Consider the following 21,910-nt stretch of genomic DNA (forward strand, 5'->3'; position numbering starts at 1 on the left):
AATTTCTTTCCCCTCCCTCAATTTATCTCTAAGCGTAATCGCGTTTGGACGAAGTAGTATTATAACAGAGTCGTAATACCAAAAATTAAACCGTTATCTAGGTATAATTGATAATAATAAATTATTAAAGATGTTATAAACGTTGTTGATTTCCAAAATTGTCCACTTTTGATAACTCTTTGTAATACATTGGTACGTTCTAAATTTGAGTAGGCGAGCATGTTTCGGTTTCCCCGCCAAAATAAATACATTAACATGATTGAGAGGCCCCAAAGTAGATTCTTTAAATTTATTAGTCATTCCATGAGATTACCAATGGATAGATTTAAACATGCAGTCATGTATCCCCCAAATAAATAACTCAAAAAATCACCCAGATCCTGCTCATTACAATCCCCGACGCGACACGGTTCTTGAAAATATTCTACTTCGACCCCGACCGAATTACAAAATTAACTCGTCCACCGTTTAATTCAATAACGCAAACACGGACTGCGAAGAGTTAATTAGATTTGTGTAACGCTTTCGAAATATTGTTCGCGTGTCACAAATCTTCCACCCCCCTCCTCTCTCGCAGTCGATAATCCAACCTTCGACCGCGGGGAATTAATTTCCATTCACCGACCAGGCGTTTCACAACGCGTTCGGCGAAACGAGTCCTCCAGGAGGAAGAAAACAAGAATTTTATTCCGCTCGATGCCAAGCGGGGACAAATAAAAATAAATATATAAATAACAGAAACGACGATAAATCACGAGTCGAAGGCTTCCCCCCGCGGCGGCGGAGAACCGTAAGCGCGCGTAAATTGTTCCCGAGGACGACTCCGGGACGAATAGAACCGAGCGTTACTCGCGGATTGTCGCTGGCTGAATTCCTCGACCGCGTGTCTTGCATGCGGAATGAAGCGTGGTTGCATTCCCGCCGCGTCAATGCGAAACTGTTACTCACCGATAATGGTGATCGCTGCTGCAGCCTCCGGGATGGATCGGCAGTGAATCCTGCACAGACAAAAGACAACCGTCTATTTAATCCTCTTCCTCGGTATTGCACTCGCGAGTGGACCACAGTTCTTAGGAATACACTGTGCACCAAATTAAAAAACAGGACGACGCGTTTCACCTAAATTTACGTTATACATAGAGAATTATCGAAGGTCTAAAATAAACGTAAATTTAGGTAAACGACTGGTATTTTCGAGTCTCTGCTACACACGTATATATTATTTATACTTCTAAGATTGCCACACGCCCTAATGATCGAAGCGATTAATCGAACAAGTAGTTGTTAACCTTCTTTTCTACGAATATAGAATTCATTTTCCTTTTTTAAAAATAACGTTAACATTAGTCTAAATAGGAGTTCATATCAGGCAGAAAAGGATGGAGATGTACTGTAGTGTTTTTAGATGTTGGCAAGTTCGTTTTTTAAAGAAATTGAACTTGGACTACACTCGAAGACATTATGCAATAATTTGTGAAAGGGTTATATTAATACTCTCAGATCGATGAAGAATTTCACAATTTCTTAGACACTGTACATTGCTTGGAGTTTACTTTGAAAGAAAGATTTGCTGGCTTGAGTTAGCAGAATAAGGCAAAGGGAAGCTATAAAGAAAGTCTAAAGATGGCACTATCACTTAAACTCCTTTTGAATATCGGTACTGCAAACGCAGCTGGTTAAACAACACAGTTGACGATGAATGTTCCCTGATAGAATCATAGTTGTCTAACACATTATCGGTACGGCCTCGAATCTCTGACGGGGTCAGTCACTGAGTACATTTTCCAAAACGACATACTGACTACTAATTGAGTTTCTTTCGCGAGTGAAAGTTGAGATTCCTCGACGTAGTGATGCGTCTCACAATCACACAAACGTTCGATCGATCTTCTTTTCTGATACGGATCCCTATGGCCAAGACGAAATACACTGTACTGAGAATATTGGAAACTATTCTGTTATTGAGATTATTCAACGCCTGGAGAGTATATACATACAAGCAATCGCTCAAATATCCATACAGGAAAACTTTAGAAGAACTTAAAAATAATTTCAGAAGCACTAAAAAATTCTTTTGGATAACGAAAATGTTAACCACGCAGGAAATTTGGCGATCAACGACCCCCCAAACACGATCGTAACCAGCACGAGGAACGTTTCCCCAAAAAACGACACTAAATACGTCCGTGTACGATATATCGGCGTAGTACTACGTCCTTTCGCGAGTGAAAGTCGAGATTCCTCGGCGATACGTCTTCCACCAGACCAAGCGGGCAGATTAAATATAAATACACAGATCGAAACAAGTGTCGGTATAATCCTCGTCGCTGATGTTGCACCGCTGACGTGTTTAAGCAGACCTTCGGTCGCACGGAATATACTCTTTATTCGTAACACTTGGCTGGCCGATGACGTACCGCTACGTCCACTCGCGAGTCAAATCTCGTTAACGTAGTAGTACGTCTTCCGTGTACGTCGATTTATCGTCGCGAACATTTACAATTCCCCTCCCCGCGATTATTTATTGCTGTTCGAGGGCCGCGTTGATTCACTCCCACAATGCCTTTAATGCGCTTCTTGGACAACGTTTGTTATCCATTTTTTTTCCACCGGTCTCCTCGTTCCAACCTACTTGCCATCCATCACTATCATTATCGCGCGCTTTTAAAGGCTCGCGTCGCCGCGGCGCGGACACAACAACAGCCACCAAAGAGCAATCGCCTCTGCGCCAATCCCACGCGGTCAGCTAAGCGTTCTAACGCTCGTGCATTCCTCGCGACCTCCCCAACGTTACGCAATTCCTCGATACAGGCACGATGCACCGAATCTAACGGGACCCCGAACACTTCACTGTCAGAAATCACACACACACACACACACACGGCGCCACGTGCGCGATCCTAATTAACAGAGAGCCAACCCAGCCAGCCAGCCGACCGACGTTCCACGATCGGAACGCGCTAATACTCTCCGCTTTAAAATAATCGTCTCGTCGACGCTAGCGAGCAAACGCGAGCGACGTATCGTTTCGAGGTCGAAAATCCCCAAGAGCTAGGTCACGGTCGTCGTACCTCGAGTATCCTCCGATCTGCCGCGACGTGGTATCCTGCGCGACCAAGGATTCGGGACCAGGGACGCGGGAGAATGGAGTTGCTACGGGCCAGAACCGACACTAGACGCCAGAACACGAGTAACTTTGCGAAGTGGTGAGCCCTGCTTCTTCCAACGAGTAGTCTCGAGTCTACTCCTCCTCCTCCGCCCTCTGAAACCCCTCTCCCACCCCCCACGGTCGCGTTCCCTCTTTCTATCTCGTCGTCGCGAAGAGGAGCGAGACGACGAGGGGGGTAGCGCGGAGAAGGCGAACCGCGGCGACGGGAGGTGGGAGGAGGGAGACGGAGGAGGAGGAGGGGGGCGACCGAGGCAAGGTGGAGGAGGATGAAAACGCACGCGTGTGTACGTAAGTGCACTCGGCCGCGAGCTGCAACATGAACGAATAATCCGGATGCATCCGCCAAGAGAGGGGGGAGGAGGAGGGGGGCAGGGGGGAGGGCGTCGAGGGGGAGAGAAGTCAATGAACGACTTCACCGCAATCGCCACGCGGCGAGAGAATTTCACGGTTGCGGGCTTCTCTCGGTCTATCGCGGCTGCCTGCCTTGCACGCCTCCTGTACCTTCTTTCTTTGCAAAGTTTTGCGATCTGCGCCCGGGACTGGCGGATCGATTCGCGAAATACTGCGTGCAGGGTGTAATTCATCGCACGAATTGGGTCGGATCGATTCCGCGGCGAAAATCAAGAATAGCGAAATTGCGCGGGAAAATTGAATTTAATCCTTTGCTCACTGATGTCTCCTCCAAGGAGGTGTTTGGAGACATTTTTAAAGCGATGTTTGTATAGTTTAGATAGAAAATAAATCTACATAGGATTCTTGAAATGTAACTATGATAAATTGTGGATACGCTAATTTTCAAATGTCTAAAAACTAGTTTGATCTGGGCTAAAGTCAACGAATTGAAGACCCCTTTCTGAAAAGAGTTTTGACCCCATTTTTATTAAGATGTATTTTCCTTTCACTGTAATATTCTTTATACGAGCTAGTGGCTCAATCTCCATTCGAGGCTACCCAAGTGTGAGACAGTGTACAAGCATTCGACTAATTAGCCCGATAGCAGCAATAGTACAAGTAAATAATGTCTGCAGATAAACTGCATTTACGGCATTCGCGAGTTCCATAAATAAATTTCTTAGGAAATAACACGACCGTGTTTAATCAATGTTTGTACGCTGTTTCTTGATCAACCGTGGTACAGGCATATTTAGAACCAAAGAGCTTTTCGGCTCTCGAGATGAATCTCGTTCGAAGAGAAACCTTCAGAAACCGACGATGTTCCGCGAAGCGCGCTCGCTGAAAAGTCATTCCTAAGATCAAAAGCGACGAAAGAGGAGCCCGAAACGAGCACAGCAAACGGTTTTGGATCCTATTCATCGACTGGAATTCGTGTTCCTCCGCCAACTAACCGAGAACTCCTGCATTCGCTTGAAAGCGTTCCCCTGATGCACCTTCGGAGTATCATCAAAATGGGAACTTTCAAAGCTGGGCCACGAAAAAGAGAGAGAGAGAGAAAAAAAAAGGATCCACCGAGCTCGATACTAATTCAAACGAACCGCGACAACAGTTTCCGATAATGTTCGCGTCAGTCTAATTTTCGCGAGAAACGCTCGACCGGGGGGGGGGCCTGCTCATTTGCCGGAAAAAACGAGCTGCTCTCGTTAGGTTAAACGAACCCGTTCGAAATTTCAGGATTAAATTTAAATCTCATTCAACTTTATCGTGCACGGGCGAAGTTGGATGTTGCACCAGGAGTTCCGAAAATACTCTATAGGTATCCACTTCCGCCCACTCGTCGTGAAAACGTTAACGCTAGCCAAGTTCAGAAATTATCTCGGGCCGTTTAAGTTCGGTAAATAATTCGACGACCGACGAACTTTTTATCGCGCCGCGATAACGTGTTCTCTATTGTTGTTCGATACGAGAAGCACTTTGGATCACGTTTGTACGTTTCATAAGTTTGCTAAGAATGATAAAAATTATCATTCTCTATGTTACTTTTTGTATAAAACTTAATTTCTTCCAAGTATACATAATATTCAACTGCAAAATATTCTATGGGCTGTGTAACGTAGAATTAAGTGTAGAGACGAGAAAAATTCTTATTTACGAGGCGCGTAAATTAACAAAGAAATCGAGACAACCGATAGCAAATCAGAAAACTATGCGGTGCTGCGATGACAAACGCGATCGATGAAGAAAAATACTGTCTGCAATACAGTGTTCCCCGTTCGTCGCGAAATTCACGAGTCGATGCTCGGTCAGGTGAGTTCGATGCGAAACGTGACTCGTAACTTCCCATCGAACGAACGTGACGGTCTTGGGAATATTCTCGCCCGTCGAATGACTCTTCTTTCTTTATTAATAACGATGGGAAGACTGATCGAACGGGTGACGAGTGATGAGGTCGAAGAAAACGACGCGTGACGCATCGATGAAAAGCGAGGCGTTGATGTCACTCGCGCGGGAGCAGAAAATTTATTATTACTGCGGTAGCGAAGAACACGTTCCGCGATACGGACATTGATGAAATAAAGAATTTTTGTGTAGATGTTTCGAAAATATATTTCAGCACTTTAGAAATTGAACAAGCTAGAAATTTAAAAAAATGCGAATACACATAAAAGTAATAATAATAAAGTTACTATCCTCTTTGAAATACAATTATTTCGAGGAATGTATAATAACAATAAAGTTATTGCATTTCTCGAAATAATTTTATTTCTTTGACTTTAAAATGAAACTTCGTCGGTGAATTCAATATGAATTTAAAAAATCCTTGAAATTACATTTTTGAACAAGCAACCATTATTTTTGTAACATGCAATGATAGCTACGGATCCAGGGTTAATTGATCTAAGTAAACTGACTTAATGGTAGACAATTATATTTGTTAGTATAAGAAGTTGCTTTAGTAATTACAGGATGAAATTTTCATGGGCGTTAATTTCGAAAAACGTTTCCACGGAAACGATGAAGCGGAACGCTGCTTCTGTCAGTCTGGTTGCAGGTGTGCGTGAATACTTATAGGTGCGCGAGGGTGGGCTGTTAGGGGAGGGGTTGGAAAGAGACTGCTACTCGAGGTTATGCAATTAACCAATGCACAAAATTTAACCAGGTTTCTGAAACGAAGCCCGTGCTTCATAACGCATATTCTATTCTCGACTGTTAATTGGTCCGATTAATTTCAGATTTGCAAATTGTAGTAGTTTTTGCGTTATAACAATTTTTGAAGCAGATATAATGATCATGCACAAGCAGGTACGACCAAGAATATTTAAAACTAATACCGAATATTTCTTAAACTCCATCAAACTTGAACATTGTCAGAGTTAATTGGTGCAGGTTTTATATCTTGATCGTAATTACTCTAAAAATATTTAACTTCGAGGGTAATTACGTCCATGATGTGGAAACTATATTAACCCTCTGCTTTCTAATTTTTCTGCACAACTGCACTTGTTAATTAAAGGATTTCAAAATTAGGAAGAAATATTAATTTTTATTGAGAAGGCTAGACGATGCAACGATCTTTAGAACCAGTCGCGTGTTAGTTCTTATAGAATATGTACTCATGCTTCAACCCCTGGGACGATCACGAGTCGTTTGCAGATCACAAACCACGTAATACCATAACAAGAAATAATCTTCGAGCAACCTAATGAACTGTTTCAGTCCATAAATCAACTGGTCGATATATGAAAAATAGCAAATCCTCTTTCAGACGTGCGTCTAGACCTCGTGGCAAAGCGTTGAGCGATCGAAGATGAAAAGACGCGGAAGGTAGGAGGTTATAGCCTCGTCGATATAATCCCTGAGACGATCACAAGCTGCTCAGAGATAATAACCACGCAACACCACGGCAATAAAGATCTGAGAAACAACTGGTCGATACAGAGAAGAGATTAGACCTATTTAGTGCGGTATCCTGCGACGGAAGTGTTTGAGAAAATGTGCAAAATGTATGACATGATTTCGAGATACGAGAACACTCACAAAATCGACAGGTGTAGGTACGGAATACTAAAACATAACAGTTCAACGTCCACGATCGCACAACACCAAAGCACAAATATTTCTCAAATAAACGACTAGATCTTGGGATAAAAGGGGATGAAACCTGAGTTCAAAAGCGTAAAATTAGGCATCTCTAAACATTCACAGAATGATTCTAAAATACGAAAAACCAACGTCCTTAGGAACATAAACTTCGATTGTCGATTGAAGAAAAATAGCAAATCATTTTATAGTTACGAAATTTGGGTCTCGTAGCAAGGCGTCCAGTGATTAGAATTTACTCAAGGTTCACGAAACCACTACCAAGGATACATACTATTTCACACAAAGATCACGATCACACAATACAAAAGAAACAAATCTTCCACGAGTGACCTAATGGTCAACCTCAGTCCGAAAATGTGCACAGAGAAAAAAAGTAAAGGCCTCCAGCGGCCAGAGGTCACCGAAAAGACGTCCAAGATTCACAAAAACGGTTGCAGTATACGTGGGAGAAATCGTATGGTCACGAGTCGTTCGAACATCACAATTGCACAGAACACCGTAGCAACAAATCCTCACCAAGACCTGATCTGACCTGACCTCGTGGCGAAGCGCCTGGCGATCTGGGAGTAGTTGAAAATCGACTGGTCTAAGTGCGAAAACGTTAATGGGAAGATCCTCGTGAAAACAACTCCAGGAGACGGTCACAACGATTCGTTTCAGATCCCAGAAGCACAAAAGTGACTAGGTGGTCGGGCACGGGCTACGGTCGAAAATCGTCGAACGAGTCGGTCGATAAAGAGGGAACAGGAAATTCTCTTACACGCGCTTCGTGTGGACCTCGTGGCGACGAATCCGGTAAACCGAGACGTCGGCGAAGGTTCGGGAAAACGGCTGGCAGAATGTACTGAAGTAATGGTGAGAACGCGAATGGTAGACAGAGGTCCTCCGGACGCGTACCTCCTGGCACACCTCCACCGTGAGTTCTCGTAGAGCTGATCGAGGATCGGCGTTCCTGGCGGTCCCTCGGGCCGGATAACCGCGTGCACAGACGTTCGTGCACGTTCACGCGTTCACAAAGTGTTGCACGCGTAACGGTTCGCACGATGCGTGACATGCGTGTCGCGCGTATGACGTGGCGCGTGTGCAGAAGTATATTGATCAGCTGATGGTCGGGTGGATACTGGGCTGCCTCGCAGAATTCACCATATTGTTGCGTCAGCGCGCATGCGCCGGAGCCCGCGTCCCTACGTTCTACCTTTTCCTGCGCTTCGACCCTTCCAGACCCATCCCTGTCGGCGCCGCGCGCTTCTTGCTCTATTGTTCGACGAAAAATATCAAGAGAAAAAGAGGCCACCGGAGAAAATAAATTCGCAATTTTCGGGTTCGGGATCGATGACCCGGAATATGGAAACGGAAACGCTATTACGCGACTCGATACATGCGTTTTTCGGCGAAATACTTATCGTCGAACGGATTCATAATATTCTGTGAGATTAAAATTTTGATTTTATACCATTGAAAAATGCGTAACCTAAAATTCACAAGATCCTGTCCAAGTTTATTTCCCTCCATGTCTCCACTTGAGAATTAATTTGTCTAATTCCGTAGCGGTAAAGAAAAAAGTTAAATATAAGCGGATGGTGCGCTAATGAATTACTGCAGGCATTGGTTTTTTAAATATGCGTTGCAAACCTCGGTCCAAGAGCAGAACTTTAATTTTGAAATTCGAACAATAGTTTGACAAAGTCTAAATCTGTCGTATCAAATGCAAAGTTCCTTTTATTATTTTTGTTTTTATCATGCTATGTCTTGAGTGTACGCATGTGATTTTTTTAGTGACACTTGAGATTTTATTTCTGACACGTTGAAGGTTTCGAGCCTCTGAGATTTGCAGGGAATTCAATAATAAAATTTTGTTCACTGTCCCTTGGTAAATCCAGAGTGTCTGCGAAGTGGTAAAATATCGCCAGAGATCGTATTGATTTAATTTCGAATAGAAGTTCTTCGAAGAGAATAGTATGATACAGCGAGGGGGGACTTTCCTTTCTTCTTTCCAGCTCCAAGAAGGGCAAGAATTTTGTATAGGAACTCTGCTATCCAATATTCTGTTAAAAAGGATTCGGTTGCCTAGAGTTTGAAAAACATCCCCCGTCCTCGTTCCCATCGTGGAAAAGTCCAATCGTCGAACCGACCGAGTGAAATTCATTCCATCCAAAGGAAAACGGACTTTTCATTTCGTTAGCGGTGCTCTTCGATACCAGTTGAAAACTAGTTTCACTCTGTTCAGAGCGAATCGCATTATGAACATAATGCGATCGCTCCTCGGGGCCTTTGTTACTTTTCCATTCCTAATAATTATACGTTCCGCGAGTTTCAGAGGAAATTTTTTAGTCCGACTTTGGCACTCGTCTCGCATACCGCCACAATTTAATTCCGTAGGAGTGTTTGCTAACGTCTCCAATCGAAAAACACACGCAATATATGAAATTCTCTTTAGACAAAATATTTCGTTTCGTCTGAGAATAGATAAATGGACTGAAAAAAAAAACTATTTAAAATGGTTGAAGAAACAATTTTACAAAAAATATCTTAACAAAATCTTCTCGTCTACTTTTTATAAAGATTCGGTAGTGTATCTTCCATCGTAGGAACCATTCGATCCGAAGGCAAGCCTTCCTTCAATTCCTTCGCGAAATTGCAAAATGTAACGCATGATTGGCCATGAAAAGCAAGTACTGAATCCTTGTGAAAGACGAGACGCGACTGTTTGTTACGAGGAATCGAGTTGTTTGAAACGTACAGACTCATTTGCCGGAAAATATGCGAAGAGATTGCGACACAAATTCGCAATCAAAGAACCTCGTTAACGATAAATGTATATGTGAACGACTTGCTGAATATTCGGAATCCGAGGATTAGAGCTATGTTAACTATCGGCTGTTTTCCTTTCACATGTAAATTACCCTGGCAAGGCTTCTCGTTACCAGGAGCATTTTAATGTCGAGATACCGTCGAATAATGGTAGGAGGCTGTCTTTGAAATCGAGAAAACTCAGACAATAGTGGAAACAATTTCTCAATTCTTTCGTTCCGACCTCAGTTCCGTGCCCTCTTCAAGGAAACGATACGTTAATGTTACAAAATAACTTAAAATCGATAAAATGTACAATCTCCCATTATATAACGAAACGGTAGATTTTATGTAATCATCAAATACAAAGGAAAATTAAATATTACAAAGTTAACCTACTTTCTATCTCAATAGCAATAGAGGTGTATGTTTTTTTTTATTATTATATATAAAATTCAGTTTTTTTATATCTAATGTGTAATTCAAAATTGTTATTTATTTTAAGTTACTTATGAATCTTTGAACTCTTTCTGTTCTCTTGCAAGCTTTAAGAGCTAATTTGTATATTTTGTCTTCTTCATTCGTGAATATTGAATGAATAAATATACAATAATAATGCAACTTTTCCTTCTAAGATTGCTTTTCTCACGAAGACCTAGAACTAATTTCGAAACGTATGATTATTTCTCGTAAAGTGGAACTGCAGCTTTGTTCCAAGGCCAACAAACGTTCATTTCACACGCATTCCGGTAAACAAGTTAATAAAGAATAAAGGCTCGGTCGATTTATTTTAATTTCTAAATCAAGAGAAGCACCAGACATAGCTCACGCCAATTTCTATCATTAATAATAGACAGTCAAGTCATATTTGATTACACTGACTCGGATCGAGCGACGTTTTCCGAATTAGATTCGACCCGCGTTTCAAATTCATCCAAAGTCTATATTCCGCTCGTAATAAGGTTCTGGCGCGTTTTCTTCGCGGGATAAGAGCCCAGATAACTAAACACACGACTCTATAAATTTTCTTTCCCATCAAGCCGTGAACATAACTGCGCAGATGCGATAAACACGACGAATGTTCTGCAATTATTTTCTCGGCGTATACTTGACGACAAATGCGCGTTGTTATAAGATTCGTGGAAAATGAGGCAACGTGGCACCCGCGAAGAGAGAAAAAGACGTAACGCGCTCGTAAAACACAAGGGTAAAATGGAGGAGTCGTGGGCTCTGTTATTTCATGGTTGGAACACGCGCTAGGATTCACAGTCACGCACCGTGATTCGGCTCTTGATCTACGGGGGCAAAGAAATGGAAAGCTTTATTTCACTCTCGTGCCGAAACTGGTTTGCCCGGCTTTTGGATCTATTTATTTATCGAAGCGACCGTTCATTGATCTTTTGGCGATCGAGAGCCCGTCGAATTTACAGTTTACTTAAAATCAATTAAAATTTTCGACAGTTTGCCCGTCCCTCTTTTAGTTTGGCGGGAACGTGAGCGTAAACGGAGACTGGGATAATTTTATGGTTGATAGAAGTTTATTGGAACGACTCGTTAAAGTTAAAATGTTACGATTTCAGTCGATGCTACGTGTACAGAACTTTGTTTACTTTGTAGAATTTACTTGAAGAACAAATATTTAATTTTAGTCTTTGACTGATACTTATAGATAACTTTTTATTTTAATAGATGTCTCTGTTTTATACACTGAAATAATGTGGGGGATTAAATGTTTCTTTTATATAGCAATCGGGGGGCAAATGTGTTAATATTAAAATTATTCAATTTCAGGTGAAATACAAAGTAGATACCGGAGTTTGCCATATCACCTAACCAGTTAACCCTTTGTCCTATGTCTATAGTGTCTGAACAGAGTATTTCGTTCCACCTGGTCCAACGTCGAGACAGTCAGGACAAAGGAATTCGTGACAATGGACATAGGTTATAGACACTCGGGAGAATATTTCTCCTAATATTAACAAATTGGCGTCGAATGACGCATATGTGTATAAGTCATCCGTGGTTTTCACTAGGGATCGGATGTCACGAAAATATGTTATTAATTTTCCTACCTACATTAAAATAAATTAAAAAAAAAAAGTGGATCAAGTTCTCTGCATAAATAACAAAATAGAAGTCTCACGAATTGAAACAATTGTATATACTTTCAACTGTTTTAAATTTCTTGGATGGAGGGGAGGGTCAATTAAAATGGTAAGTGCCTAAATTTTTCAGCGAAAATAAAAAATTTCAAATCGATCTAAAAAAATTATTTTCAGTTATGGGGGTCAATAACAATCATTTTTGGTCAATAGACATACTCTCGAAACCCTACTCAGTTTCGAGAAAAAAATTCAGAAGGCGCCTAATTTTTCAGCGAAAATGAAAAAATTCAAATCGTTCTAAAAAAAATATTTTCAGTTGCGAGGGTCCATTACAATCATTTTCGGTGAATAGACATACCCCTGAAATCCTACACACTTTCGAGAAAAAAATTCAAGAGATGCCTAAATTTTTCAGCGAAAATGAAAAATATCTAATCGTTCTAAAAAAATTATTTTCAGTTGCGGGGGTTCATTATAACCATTTTTGGTCAATAGACATACCCCCGAAATCCTACTCAGTTTCGAGAAAAAAATTCAGAAGGCGCCTAAATTTTTCAGCGAAAATGAAAAAATTCAAATCATTCTAAAAAAATTATTTTTAGTTATGGCGGTCCATTATAACCATTTTTGGTGAATAGACATACCCCCGAAATTCTACTCAGTTTCGAGAAAAAAATTCAAGAGGTGCCTAAATTTTTCAGCGAAAATGAAAAATTTCTAATCGTTCTAAAAAAATTATTTTCAATTATGGGGGTCAATTACAATCAGTTTTGGTCAATAGACATACCCCCGAAATCGTACTCAGTTTCGAGAAAAAAATTCAAGAGGTGCCTAAATTTTTCAGCGAAAATGAAAAATTTCTAATCGTTCTAAAAAAATTATTTTCAATTATGGGGGTCAATTACAATCAGTTTTGGTCAATAGACATACCCCCGAAATCGTACTCAGTTTCGAGAAAAAAATTCAAGAGGTGCCTAAATTTTCAGCGAAGATGAAAAATTTCTAATCGTTCTAAAAAAATTATTTTCAGTTATGGGGGTCAATTACAATCATTTTTGGTCAATAGACATACTCCTGAAATCTTACTCAGTTTCGAGAAAAAAATTCAAGAGGTGCCTAAATTTTCAGCGAAAATGAAAAATTTCTAATCGTTCTAAAAAAATTATTTTCAATTATGGGGGTCAATTACAATCAGTTTTGGTCAATAGACATACCCCCAAAATCCTACACACTTTCGAGAAAAAAATTCTTTACCGAAAATACACAATGTCTGATCATAAATGAAATTTCGTGCCTAATCCCCTTAAATTTCATGTGTATATTTAAAAAGTCTTAACTCCTAAACGGATGGGACGATTTTAATGTTTCAAAATACAAATAATGCGTGTTTTGTACATAACCATTCTAAAACTATAATTCTCTTTTAGATAAAATATTGTTGAACAACTTTTATGGCACAAATACCAGTATTATGTTATCAGGAAATGTTTTCGATGGTAACGTGTATGGAGGATGAAAAATCATGACGAAACGCGATCGAAAGAACCAAACAGAAGCCGTGGAAACACAGTCGAGGGAATCGCTCCGGCTTGAAAGAACGTTTAAAAGATGCAAAAGTTGCAAATGAACTTTCTAACCGTTCCCATTCATCCGCCGCTACCGTGAGAATACGTTATTGCACGCAAAAAAAAAATAAAAGAAGAAGGAACAACGCGGAGAGGAGTCGGCCGTTATCTTTCGACGCGGCTCCTATTTTTCTGTTCATTCGAATGCAGGCCGCGAGGCCCGAGTAACGGACACGTTATCTTTACGTGATCGGCAAACGAGCATTTCGAAACGTGGCTTTCGCGCGTGAAAACCGACAAGAGAGGGGGGAAAAACACGCGAAAACGTGGAAACGCGCGTCGTGAAAAAATTCGCCGCTGGAAGAGTTCGTTTGCCTCTAAATTCAGTTACTTCGAAATCACGGATCCCCCATCGGCGTTGCTGAGATTTTGTCAAAGATTCTATTTATACAAAACGTTTATCGAGGAATCTGAGACCAAGAGATTTGAAATTTCGAAAAATTTGATGCTAATTTGATTTAATTTAATTACGATTTAATTACTAATACTTTCCCAGAGGTATTTAATATTGTTTGAGTTTGTTCGTACATGCAATGCTCGTGGAAACGAGCAGACTTGTTTTACGAATATTTGATATGGAAATTTGTTCTATTAAGCACGTTACAATCCATTAGCTCCAGCGATTTCAGTATGAAATTTTAAACGCAATATTGTCGACACAGCGCTTCTGTTTTTTTAAAGAGTGTGCTCGACAACTTTGATACAGCTAAACCGATTATTTTCCAATTTGATAACAATATTCCTTGTAACGTTCCATGCGATCAATTTGTTACATAAATCGAATTCTCGATTATTGCTCTATCGTTTCCCACGCTGAAAATCGAACGGGGAGCATGCTTTCTTTTCCAAGTTAATTTTACGTTCAGTAACCGTGTGTCCTTAAAACGTAACTTTTAATGCAGATTGAATGAAACAGAAGACTCTGACGTACACCTTCGAAAGAGAATCTAACGACGGAAAAGTTGAAAACCTCTGCTCCGAACAATGGAGATGTTAATCGTTCTTATCGAGAGATCACTATTAATGGGGAAGAGTGCGAAACCGGAGTGCAATTAACAATTAAAGAGATACTTGTCTGGTATCGTTGCAACTGGCACTCATTTGCAATCCACGAAGGACTTAAGAGACAATCTTTCGCGCGTCGTTTTGAAAGAGGAGTTTAATTAGCGACTACAGAGATGCTCTTCCATCACAATGCCCGTGATTTCCGTTGCAAATTGAGCAGAATTATTTAGATGTTTTCAGATCGATCGAAGAAGAATGAAAAACTACCTTCGACGATTATTTTAACCGGTTCGTTGAGCCTTTACCGGTTCGCGTAAAAACTTTCTAATTCGACGCGAAACGTTTTAAAAAGTATTTTTATTCCAAATGATTCGACAGAATGGAAGCTACTGCTTCACTGTTATTTCTACTGCGATAAATTTGTCGTTAGTTTCTCTAACGTTCTTAAATATTAGTTAAATCAGTGCTGCAAACATTGATTTTTATAACTCACCTTCGGAGTTACCACCTATTTCGCAGCTGCGTCGTTCTCCTCGCTATTAAAGTTTGCTGAAACAAACAAGACAACAAAAGGTTAGTTTCTATCTTTCACTGTTGCAATAAACCTATTGACTTGTCACGCTAGTTTTTCAAATTGTAGCATAACAAATAGACGTATTTAATGGAGTACTTGTTATTTTGTACTATTCCTAATGTCGATGACATTATTCAAAAATTTACAAGTATTAACGTAGGTTTGAAGCGCCCATAGGAACTGTTTATTTTAGAATAGTAATGTTTCAGTTTTTACTGAGTAACAACAATAGTAGTAGTAGATAATACCTAGTAAATATTTACACATAGAATAAAAAATCAACGGGCTGACCAAGATCGTGCAGAATCATAAAAAGATAGAATCAAAAAGAAGGAATATCAAAGAGAAAAAGAATGATTAATGTTCCACGAGAAGACAGAGGAGTGTCAATTTACTTTTATAGTAAATTTTTGAAAATATTACTTGGAATTTTTCTTAGAGAAATGAAAGGAAAAGGTGCCATGGAGGAACCCTTGAAACAATTATTTCCAGTTTCACGTGTTTGGTGTATTTCGTAACTCGTTAGGGCTACTTATTGTAACGTCGTTTCTCGTTCGAAGCCAGCGAGGAATCTTGGCGCCAAAACAGCGGCGTATTCGCGCGGTTGTCGTTCGATAATGAAATAACTTAATTTCCCCATTAGCAAACACATAGATCAGCGTGTCGCGGGGGCGCGACTCCGGCTGTAAAATATGCGCCCGGGAAGCGAAAAGCGTGTTAAACCCCCGGGAGCACGGTGTAATCCACTTTGCCAGGGTTCGGATCCTGCACTCTTTCCACGACTGGGACGCCTACGCGTGGCTCGCTGAAACGACGATGAATAGTTAATCGGGACCGACTTCTCACGGACTTTCGGTCTGCATAATATCTTACGTCCGATGGCGCATTTCGGTCGGAAAAACTCGTCGACGCGACAATCGAACGATCAGCGATTTTCGCGAATCGAAGGTCACGGGTTGCCCCCGTGGCGGAACAGAGATCATTTTACCAGCGAAGAAATTGCAAGTTTCACAATTACCCCTCGAACTGCTTTTACTAATACTGTATGAATGGACGTGGAAAACATCACAGAATATCAAACAAATTTCGCGACAATATAGAAGCTTCCATCCCCATTTAAATTTGTAAACGTTACACTCTGCTTCTGCAGAGGGTGAATACATAGATGGTCGAAACAACCATGAATAAAATATACTCAAAATGCAAAATACAAAATGTAATCGCCAACAATTCTATGACTCCAGACATCAGAATAAAAATAGGTTGTTTAAAACTGATTGTTTATTTACTATGATGGCAAACTTTGATATTCTCATCTATTTTTATATGCACGAAACAGTTCTTTTAGTAGCTGTTTTAGCCGAGTCACTGGCTTCTGATTCTATATTTTAAAGTGACTTCAACATTTCGGGCGAAAGTTCAACGATTCGGAAACAAGATATTGTCTGGAGAACTTGGAGTGGCTGTTAAATGAAATTAATTGCGACTATATGGCTACTATATCGCCACTGTACTTACATATCTAGGGCACGACTTCCTGTCAATTGTTTCGTAGCGTTTAAGCTGCATATATCAATCACCAATGAAAGATAACACAATACGTACTTACGTATCCACTATTCAAGAGCTTCTTGAACATACACAACAATTCTCAGTTATGATTTGTTCGAAAAAGTCTAGAAAACATTCTGGTGAATTGAGACACACAAATCGTTCATTTTATAATCGATACTAGTGTGTAAAATTAAAAAAAAATGAAATTCCTAAATTCATTAAACGTATCTTTTGTGTATTAAAATATCAGAATATTTTATTTATGCGTAGAGAATATATAGTTAGATTGTAAAGTCACGCTAGAATAAGTTTAAGATCCACCTGAACTTTTTATAAATTCCTTTTAAAAAAAAATCGTAACTAATGATTTTGGTGCACGTTTACGAAACTAGCGCACTCGATAATGAGATGTACCGCATTTGATAAATGGAAGAGGAACGAGAAGCGAGAGAAAGCAGACTGATTTGATTGCGTTATCGATGGTTCCGCGGTGTTTGATCGATTGAGTTTCTATTCGATGGGATGCAGACGGTTTCGTTTGAAAAGTACAAGTCTTTTCGCGATGGATAAATCTGACTTGAAAACGTTTCTAAACAAAATTTCTTACACAAATTTTATTCACAACCAACGAATACAAATATCAGATCCATTCGTATGAGTTAAAAAAATGTATGAATTTAAAGAACTCGTTCGTAAATAAAATTTGTCCGATTCTGTCGTTTCGAGCGAGGTCCGCGAGGCTGGATTTAAACGACTCGAGGAATTCGTCGGAGGACAGGAGAACAATCCGGGGTAAAGACCCGCGCCAGAGTGGCATGGAAACACAGAGATGAACAATGGGTCGCCGAGCAACGAAGAAGCCTAGACAAAGCTACAGAAAAATTCAAAGAGTGGTCTGGAAGTAAAAAGGTGGAACCGGCGTCGCGACGAGACCGAAAAAGTGAACGTTTCGGATGCTAGGTCTGTGCAAACGATCCGACGCGAGAAACAACTATCGCGAAACGATTGAAAACCTTGTGTATTTACACGGATGGTAAAAAATTCTGGCACGATGATCAGCTAGCGGTGCAACGATAACAAAAACGAGGATAGAGTGCCCTGTGCGGCAATTAATAACGTGGATCTTGGTTACCAGGTTCATGGGAACACTCTGACACGAGGATTTCATAACTGTGCAGCAAACAATAGTATCTTGGGCTATCTTAGGAAGGGCACTCCCTATGCTGTTGTCTTTGTCTTGCTTGGAGAACTGTAGTCTCAAAATTCAGGATCGAGCCATCAAGAATGGTCCCAGACGGTTCAGATGGCCCAAATCCGAATTTCGGACTATCAGCTATTAATATATGTAGATTGTAGCTACTAATGCTACTGAAACACCTGGATACGAAGATCAGATAGCTGTGCAACGACTAATAAGACCTATCTTGAGTGCTACGTCTATGGAAACACTCTGACGCAAGGATCAGGTACCAGTGCAGCAAACGTCCTAGGATCGAATGATTGTGCAAGTACAACGATGGGTATCTTGGGTTTTACAGGTGAGATTCGAGTCAACTGAATCTTCAAAGGACACTCCCCAAACCGTTGTCTCTGTTAAAACGACAGGGACAGCAGTTGGGGCTGTTGCTGTAGGTCTACCCAAGCACCCTAACGCAAGAGACAAGTTTCTGTGCAGCAAACAATACCCTAAATTTTGAGGATCGAGTGACCGTACAAGTACAACAGCGGGTATCTTGGATTTTGCAGGTGAGATTCAAGTCAACTGAATCTTCAAAGGACACTCCCCATACCGTTGTCTCTGTTTTCCTTGGGAATCGACAAAGACAGCGGTATGAGTGTTCTCGGGAAACCAGTCGGGGCTTTGGCTGCTACTACAGGTCCAGCCAAACGCAAGGCAAGTTTCTGTGCAGCAAACAATAGAGATCTTGGGTGCAGACGAACACAAACACGCTAACTCGATCGTTCGGGCAACGGTGCCGATGAGGAATAAGCAAGAGAGCCTTACATAGGGCTGACCCGGGTACGGACACAGAGAATCCAAATCCAAAGTCGACGACGGAGCTGGACATCGGCGGTCCGACGAAGTTCTTCCCACTTGGTGGTAGACGACAACGACGATGACGGTGTCCACTCGATGTGTCTCGACGTCCGTTTGTGGGTCTCGGCGGCCTCGAACTGGCCTCTTATTCCCGGTATCGCCCAATCAAAAAAGCGGCAGCACAACGTGCGCGGATTGGTCGGGTACGGCCACCGTGAACACTGCAATTGGTCAATTGGCTCCGTGTCACCAATGGTTACCGTTGGCATCAACAACATATCCACGGTCGATATCACTACCTTGGGCTGCCTTGCCGCGCGTTACCTTTCTTCTCTCCCTTCCCTTACCACGCACCAGCCGCGATTAGCGGCTATAACCTCGGGTCGGAATTCGCGAGGGCGACCGCTTCTTCCTTTCCACCACCATCGTCAACCCCTAGCACGGCCCCCTGCGACCGAGGGGCACCAGCTACCCCGCCAGATGCGTCGCCTGACTCCCGGGGACTCTTCGCGACCGATACCCCGTTTTTTCAGAAATCATTTCGCCATTTTAATCACCGTTTCTCCTTTTATCAACGCTGGATCCACCGAATCTATCCCAACCACTGATTCTGAACCTTTTAAAAAAGGCTGAGATATTTTCTCACATTTTCTTGAGATCTTTAACTGTGTTTAGCTCTGCCTGGGTCTTTGTAGAACCGTATCTTACGTTTTGAGGTACTTATATATTTAGACAATTTGTAAGAATATTTGTTTCGCCCACTTGTTAAAAGACACGATGATCCTAATTTTCTTCTAAATATTTTCGAGTTTTGCGAAGTTTTGAGAAGTTGCTCTATGTAACGTCACTTCATCCTCACAAACAGGTGATTCAGTGACGATGACGACGTCAAACGTGAATGGACAATGTGTTTTTTGTTTCCGAAGAACCGGCGTGCAATTGCTATCAGAATGATGAGAGAAAAACATCGATGGTCTGTTTCAGGTAATCCAGCTTCGAATTGTTTCCTACTTTCTTTCGCGGGGTACTTGCATTCCAGAAAAATTAGAAACGATTTGTCTAGCGCCAACGATAGGTACTTGGACAAGTTCGCAATGTCTATTTTTTAATATCTAATGTTTTAATGCAAATGTTCTATGAAAATATTGTTCCAGGCAGAAATAAAAATAAAATAATAGCGAACGAATTGTTGAAACAGTTGAGAAAAATGTTTTATTTTATTCGTTCGTGTGTGACAATTCCAGCCGTTCATCTTCGGAGGTTATCTCGCGGTTCCATTGCAACTTACCAACATACAGTTGCCTACTCATGGCGAATTGGAGCAAAGCGAATCTAGAAAATAGGATTTTTTACGGTGGATATACAACGATGTCATTCTTATCGGTGGTTTTGATCAACGTAGAAAGTACACCGGCTATTTGTAACCAAAGTGGAATGAAAATACCTCGAACAAAGCCACACTTTTACGTACAATTTAAAGCAAAGCGACCCAGATAACGCCAGAGTCTGCTTCGTTCTCTTCGTCGCGAATTACAACCTTTTATTTTACCCCGAATTCGCGTGAATCAAATCCCAGCTTTCGTGGCTCCAGATTATTCGCGTTATTCCACGTAGATGTTATTGAAACTGAGATACTTGAAGTAATCGAGGTACTTGAAATTGAAATTAAGTGAAGATATACGAGACAACGCGTACGCGGCATCTACTCTCCGAATTACGTTCAAAATTCAAGGATAATAGATACACCTTTGTGTGTATGAACTTGCATTTAGTTGAAGCTCGTAGTTTCAGGTATTCTAGCAACTTCGAGTAATTTAGGTGGAGGACATTTACGAGGATCTGTTGCTGATATAACTTGAAAATAGATTGAATAGAAAGCTACCCTGCGAATATGCCTCGGCAATAACGCGTCCTTCGTATGAAATCTACGTAATCCTACAATTAGTTTCAAGTACCCTAGTAATTTCGAGTAGCTTAAGCAGAGAACGCCTGATGATGATCTACGTTGCTCCCACTACCTGAGGGGAATCAGGAGGTAAGTTTACGAATATACTCAATCTTAATTTTCTCACGGTAACGATACTTTATTTTCGGACTGTACTTAAAGGTGTGTGGATAGCCTGAAAAACCACTCTAAAATTTTCATACATTTTTATACATTCTTATTAAAATTTGGTGAAACTGAATACCCCACATTTGGGATCGTGTTTCCTTGCGAATAGCTGAATTAATATTTATCCTAAAAAGAATGAACATAAAAGATAATGCTCGAAATAACGTAACGAAACATTAAACGGATATCCAGAAAGACATTTAACATTATTATTGACAAACAATTTGTGCATTTATTTATGCATAGCATTCCAGACGAGGACGAACCAGCAGCCACGACCACCGGAGATTTAATCAGCATAAATTCAGAGTAAAATGGAAGGTTGCATTTCGCGAAGGAAGCAGATCTCAGAGACATCCGTCCAGGACGCTGTGCCTTAAATTGAACGCAAAAATAAAGTTTCGTGGACGGAACGTGGCTTCCACTTTGGGTAGAAACAACGCTGTACTTTATTTGGCGAGTTAGTTTTGCATCGATCTGTCCCAGGGCAGAAAATCTGCTTGAAAGGTGCAATAATACCGCGTGAAAACCTCGTAACGCGAACGTTTGGAAGGATTGCGACGGACGGACGAATAAAAAGTAGGAAAATGCGAAAAATATTCGGTGGCCGGATCGATTTACGGCGAACGGACGCATTGAAATTCACCCACGATCGCGTGATAAATCTTCCGATGTTAGTCGCCTAAATCCATGACCATGAAACCACCCTCGAGACACTATATCTGGATCTGGTTATTCCCGACGACTTTCCGAACGATCTTAACCTTACGATATCGCATTCTCGCGATTCACGGGTCTAAACGTTGTCCAAAATGGGGGGGGGGCCATTTGTCAAGAAAGTTACGAACGCGATCGAGCCAAACTTCATCAAAATCCGCTCGAAACTCTCGAGTCGTGCATCAACCAGCACCGTTGCATTATCTACGATTGTTTTGCCA

The 21,910-nt window shown here is 41.1% G+C and overlaps 1 protein-coding gene across 7 annotated transcripts in view; it reads right to left on the reverse strand.

The window, feature by feature from the left end:
- The window catches only part of LOC122396918 (heterogeneous nuclear ribonucleoprotein K), a 149,742-nt gene that overhangs the window by 91,216 nt on the left and 36,616 nt on the right, over positions 1-21,910 (reverse strand). For 4 of the 7 annotated variants that reach the window (XM_043395688.1, XM_043395691.1, XM_043395684.1 and 1 more), the window contains exons 3-4: positions 15,187-15,242; positions 949-998 (exon numbers count right to left, since the gene is read on the reverse strand). The gene's annotated coding sequence lies outside the window, so the exon portion shown is untranslated. Of the gene's footprint in view, positions 1-948; positions 999-3,071; positions 3,210-7,928; positions 7,987-15,186; positions 15,243-21,910 lie in introns of those variants that run through there. The other 3 variants (XM_043395689.1, XM_043395687.1, XM_043395690.1) reach the window with 2 other exon arrangements.

This window comes from Colletes gigas, unplaced genomic scaffold (assembly GCF_013123115.1).
Source record: "Colletes gigas isolate AHSC1104 unplaced genomic scaffold, ASM1312311v1 Colletes_gigas_Sc00008, whole genome shotgun sequence".
NCBI lineage: Eukaryota > Metazoa > Arthropoda > Insecta > Hymenoptera > Colletidae > Colletes > Colletes gigas.